We start from the raw sequence: 6,000 nt of genomic DNA on the forward strand, positions 1-6,000 counted from the left end.
CAGGTATGACTCCAACCAGTGGAGAGTTTTCCTCAAGATTTCCATTGGTTCCAGTTTTGCAAGGGCTACTTGGTGCCACACTTAGTCAAATGCAGCCTTGATGTCACAGCCTGTTTCTCTCCCCTCACCTCTGGAATTCAGTCCTATTTTCCATGTATGAACCACAGCTATAATGAGGTCAGGAGCTGAGTAGCCCTGGTAGAACCCAAACAGAGCAACAGTGAGCAGGTTATTGCTGGGCAGGGTGCTGCATGCTAGCACTGTTGATGACACCTTCCATCACTTTACTGATGATTGAAAGTAAACTGATGGGGCAGTAAGTGACTGGATTGGATTTGTCCTGCTTTTTGTATACAAGACATACCTGAGCAATTTTCCACATTGTTTCAGTACAGTTACAACACTGACTTCTACCTGACAGTTACATAGGGTAAGTCATGCCTGACAAACCTGATGAAACAATTTGAAGAGTTGGCTAAAATAGTGGGCAACAGAATGTCTATAGAATACAGTTCTGTGAACTTTCATGGGGTATTTGGTAAAGTTGCCTCAAAAGACATCGGTAGCTAAAATTGAAGATTGTAAATTGTGGAAAATTATTGCCTCAGTAAAGAAACTGATAGAGTGGAAGGAATCAGACAATAGGAAATAATGATCAGGTACTGTTATTTAAAAGGTGTAGCTAGTAAAGTCCTGAAGGACCTATGTTGGGGCCTTAATAATTGAAAATACTTCTTAACACTTAGATGATGGGATAGGAAGTCACAGTTCCAAATTTAGCAACAATAGGAAGAAAGACAGTGCTGTAATCAGGATAAATGGAAGCAGAAAATGCAAGGAGACATTGAAATACTAAGTGAATAGTGAAAATTGTGCCATATGAATTTCAACGTGAACACATGACAACTCAAGCATTTTGATTCTAAATATTTCAAAAAAAAAATTTGCTTAATGTGAAAAGCTAGAAACAAAGACTTGTTGGGCCCAAATACATAGATCATTAAGATATTATGAACATGAACAGGAAATAATAAAAAAAACTAATTAAATGCTGTTTCATAAAAGGGTAATAGTCATCCTCCAGTTATACAAGGCCCTAATTAGACCATACCTGAAGGATCTGAGCAGTTTAGGACACCACTTTGGATGGATATGTTTGCCTAGGAGGGGATGCAATGTAAGCCACGAGATAGATACCTGAACTCTAAAAGTCAAAATACATATTGCGATTAAACAAAGAGCATTGTAATCTTTGGAATTTAAATAGTTACAGAGTGGTTCGTTTAGGGTTTTCAACTTTTGGAAGAAAGTAAGAACTGAAGATGCTGGAGATCAAAGTCAAGAAGTGTGGCACTGAGAAGCACAGCCAGTCAGGTAGTATCAGAGCAGCAGGAGAGTCGATGTTTCAAGCATAAATTCTTCAACAGTAATGTGGGGGGGGGGCAGAAAGGTAGCTGGGAATGCGACAGGTAGATGGTGGTGGGGGGGTGAAGGTGATAGGCCAGAGTGGAGAGTGGAGCAGATAGGTGGGAAAGAAGATAGTTAGATTAGACAGATCAAGAGGATGGTGCCGAGTTGGAGGGTTGGATCTGGGATAAGATAGGGGAGGGGAGATGAGGAAATTGGTGAAATCAACATTGATCCCATGTGGTTGGAGGGACCCAAGACAGAAGATGAGGCGTTCATCCTCTCGGCATCAGGGTGGCTAGAATCTGGCGGTGGAGCCGGCCCATGACTTACATGTCATTGGCAGATTGGGAGGGGGAGTTGGAGTGTTTGGTCACAGGCCAATTGGGGTTGTTTAGTGCATATGTCCCAGAGATGTTCTCTGAAACATTCAGCAAGTTAGCGTCCTGTCTCGCCAAACTAGAGGAGATCACATTGGGAGAACAGACACAGTAGATGACATGTGTGCAGGTGCAGGAAAATCTCTGCCAGATATAAAAGGATCCTGTGGGGCCTTGGATGGAGGTGAGGGGAGAGATGTGCACAGAGGTAAATACATCCTTGGTGATGGGGTCTGTTTGTAGGTGGCTGAAATGGCAGAGGATGTTGCGTTGCATCCAGAAGTTGGTGGGGTGAAAGGTCAGGACTAGGGGTGTTCTGTCCTTGTTGCAATTGGAGGGGTGGGGTTCAAAGGCAGAGGTGCAGGAAATGGAGGAAATGCACTGGAGAGCATCTTTGACCACGTAGGAGGGGATATTGCAGTCCTTGAAGAATGAAGCCATTTTCTACAATGGGATTGATTCTCCTGGGAGCAGACGAGACAGAGGCAGAGGAATTGGGAGTAAGGGATATCATTTTTACAAGAGGTAGAGTGGAAGGAGGTGTAGTCCAGGTAGCTGCAGGAGTCGGTGGGTTTGTAGTAGATGTCCGTATTGATTCGGTTGCCAGAAATAGAGATTGAGAAGTCCAGGAAGGGAACGGAGGTGTCCGAGATGGTCCAGCTGAACTTGAGGTGGAAGCTGGTCATGAAGTTGATGAACTGTTCAATTTCCTCATGGGAGCATGAGGTGGCGTCAATATAGTCATCGATGTTGTAGAGGAAAAGGTGGGGAATGGTGCCAGTATAGCTACTGAAGATGGACTTTTCCACGTACCCAAAGAGGCAGGCATAGCTAGGTCATATGTGTGTGCCCATGGCTACCCCTTTGGTCTGGAGGAAGTGGAAGGATTCGAAGGAGAAATTGTTGATTCAGCCAATCGAGTGAGTGTGTCGGTGGAAGGGTACTGGTTGGGTTAGTGGGAGAGGAAAAACGGACGGCTTGGAGGCCTTTGTCATGGTGGACAGATGTGTATAGGGATGGATGTCCATGGAGAAGATGAGGCATTGGGGGCCGGGGAACCGAAAGTCATGGAGGTGGAGGGTGTGGATGGTATCTTGAATGTATGTGGGGAGGTCCTGGATCAAGGGGGACAGGACGGTGTCAAGATTTGTGGAAATAAGTTTGGTGGGGCAGGAGCAGGCTGAGACGGTGGGTCGACAGGGGCAGTAGGGTTTGTGAATTTTAGATAGGAAGTAGAATCGGGTGGTGCGGGGTTCCTGGACCATAAGGTTGGAGGCTATAGGCAGAGATTTTCCTGCATCTGCACACACGTCATCTACTGTGTCTGTTGCTCCTGATATGGTCTCTTCTACATTGGGGAGAGAGGCTGCCAACTTGCAGAACGTTTCAGAGAACATCTCTGAGACACATGCACTAAACAACCTCACCACCCTGTGGCTGAACATTTCAACTCCCCCTCCCACTCCTCCAAGGACATGCAAATCCTGGGCCTCCTCCACTGCCAGATTCTAGCCCCGATGCCTGGAGGAAGAACACTTCATTTTCATCTTGGGACTCTCCAACCACATGGGATCAATGTTGATTTCACCAGTTTCCTCACCTCCCCTCCCCCCACCTTCTCCCAGATCCAACTCTCCAACTCAGCACCACCCTCTTGATCTGTTCTATCTGTCTATCTTCTTTCCCACCCATCCACACCACACTCTGCTCTGACCTATCAACATCACCTCCCATCTCCATCTACCTATTGCATTTCCATCTACCTGTCCCCCCAGCCACACCCCTCTCCCATTTATCTCTCTGCCCCCTTGGGCCTCCCCCACATTCCTGATGAAAAGCTTATGCTCAAACATCGACTCTCCTGCTCCTCAGATGCTACCTGGCCAGCTGTGCTTTTCCAGCACCACACTTTTCAACTCTGATCTCCAGCATCTACAGTTCTCATTTTCTCCTGAACCTTGATGCCGTCCAATTAGACATTTGTGGCAGGAGAGAATAAACTTTCCATTCATCTGAGCTTGACCAAAAAGGCTTTCAAAGAAGAAAACGTCCAGGATGTCAAAAAGCATTTTAGAGCCAATTAAATACTTTTGAAGTGGTCAATGCTGCTGAGGAAACAGCTGCCAATTTGCAAACAGCAGAGTAACAAATGACCAAATAATTTGTTGTAGTTGTGTTGGTTTAGATCTAAATATTGGTGAGGACATTACTGAGAATGCTCCTATGCTTCTATGAAGCTACACCTTGGGGTCTTTTGCAACTGCTTGGAAAAGCAGATGGGGTATTGGTTTGGAATCTCATTTAAAAGGTGGAACCTCTGACAATTAGCACTTCTTCATACTGTACTGAAATATAAATCTCCAACGTGTGCTTTAGAGTGCAACCCAATCCCATGATTTTCTGATTCAGGCAACAGTGCTACTGAAAAAGTAAAGGAAACATGCTAAGTTGAATTGCAATTCTCCCATTTACAATAGTAGATGGAAGTCAATTAATGACATGCATAAAACAATGTAATTTGTTGAGTACATATTGACTTTCTTCTTCTGTACACTGAATCAGTCCTTAAAATAAAAAAAACTACAAACAAAATCTAGGGTACTTAACTAAACAGAACTTTTTTTCAAGTCAATACACAACCAAGAATATTCTATTTGGTACGACAGGATAGTTTCCCATCCAAGTGATTTGCCACAGTGGCTTTGTAAAGATTTACTTCTGCTAATTAATGACAGTTTCTAAAGTAAATTAAGTACAACTTGAATTATTTTCACACACTCAGAATGTCACAAGCTACTGCAGAAAAATGAAATAGTTTGAAATATAATTGCTATTGTAACATATTATCCAATTTGCATACAGCAAGATCCCAATTTGTAAAATGACCAATTGATCAGTTTTAGAGATGTTCATAAACGTTCCAAGCTTTATTAGAGAGCTGCCTGTAACTCACTTTGCTACTGTCCCCCATAGGGTTAGGAGGGTTACTGAGGCAGGAAGATGAAGAGAACGTTTCATCTTAAAGTATACAGGAAACAGAAAACCCACAATACTGGATTTTCTTATTTGCATTGCAAACAGAAAAGAAATCACTGTCTGAATCTCCAAATATTTAAAGTCTTCCAATAGCAGTTTCGTTTCAGTGCCCAGAGATCTGATTGTTGAGCGTGACAATTCATAATTAAAAAGGCTCAGGGAGTTATACACATGGGTGCTGAAACAGTGGAGGCCTTGGGCATTTTGTTGGGTTTCTTCATTTGAAAAAAAAAGAGTAAAAATTACAACAAATGATCATAAAAGGAGACACTGGAAATCAAGCAACCTACCTTCAAAACATTTAAATCCTTTCTCAATCCAGGTTCACTCCGTGAAGGAACGAAGGCGCTGCTGTCGATGACTGTCACGTTCCAGATAGAGTTTGCTGAACATCCCCGAGACGGTAATAAAGGCGGTGGCGGCTTCCTAGTCCTGTTTATGGCAGTTTCCCCAGCACTTTCTATTTTTATCCCGGTTTATAGCTGACCGATCACTTTAGTGACAGGTAGATACCGAATTTCCAGGTAAACTCATTCAGAGGCCCGATTCATATTAAGAGTAAATACGTTCAACGTTTCTGGTATTAATTTTACATGTTAAAGGTAACGCGTCACATGAATAACAGTTTAAACTTTCCTTGCTGCCATTCTCATGAAAAAACCAATCTCAGGTGCAATATCCTGAATTGCTGCAGCTCACCTGAGCCTTCTCCGCGCATGCGCTGCCCTTGCCCAGGTGGAACGCTGGGGAGCAGTGAGGTCATCGAGACTAAAAGCGCATGCTCCTCTGACCGAGGATTAGGAATGGGAACAAAGGAATTAGAATTACTGTAAGGTTATTGTCACATGTACTCAAGTATAGGGATACAACAATACAGCAAAGTCGTCATTACCAGCACCATCTTAGGTACAAAATATTAGGTATAAATTAGAAAACTAAAGAAATAAAGGTAAAAGTTCTACATTACCTTGGGGTGGCACAGTGGCTCAGCGGTTAGCACTACTGCCTCACAGCGTCAGGGACCCAGGTTCAATTCCAGCCTCGGGCAACTTTCTGTGTATGTTCTCCCTGTGGCTCCTCTGGGTGGTCTGGTTTCCTCCCACAGTCCAAAGATGTGTGGGTCAGGTGAATTGGCCATGCTAAAATTGCCCATAGTGATAGGTGCATGAGTAGGGAG

The 6,000-nt window shown here is 43.7% G+C and overlaps 1 protein-coding gene across 1 annotated transcript in view; it reads right to left on the reverse strand.

Annotated features, from left to right (window-relative positions):
- The window catches only part of tmem184a (transmembrane protein 184a), a 46,282-nt gene extending 40,757 nt beyond the window's left edge, over positions 1–5,525 (reverse strand). The window contains exon 1 of the mRNA XM_043711834.2: positions 5,114–5,525. The gene's annotated coding sequence lies outside the window, so the exon portion shown is untranslated. The remainder of the gene's footprint in view (positions 1–5,113) is intronic.
- Positions 5,526–6,000: the final 475 nt, after the last annotated feature.

Source organism: Chiloscyllium plagiosum, unplaced genomic scaffold, assembly GCF_037043375.1.
Source record: "Chiloscyllium plagiosum isolate Xiang-an unplaced genomic scaffold, Cpla_swu_hap1 HiC_scaffold_20, whole genome shotgun sequence".
NCBI lineage: Eukaryota > Metazoa > Chordata > Chondrichthyes > Orectolobiformes > Hemiscylliidae > Chiloscyllium > Chiloscyllium plagiosum.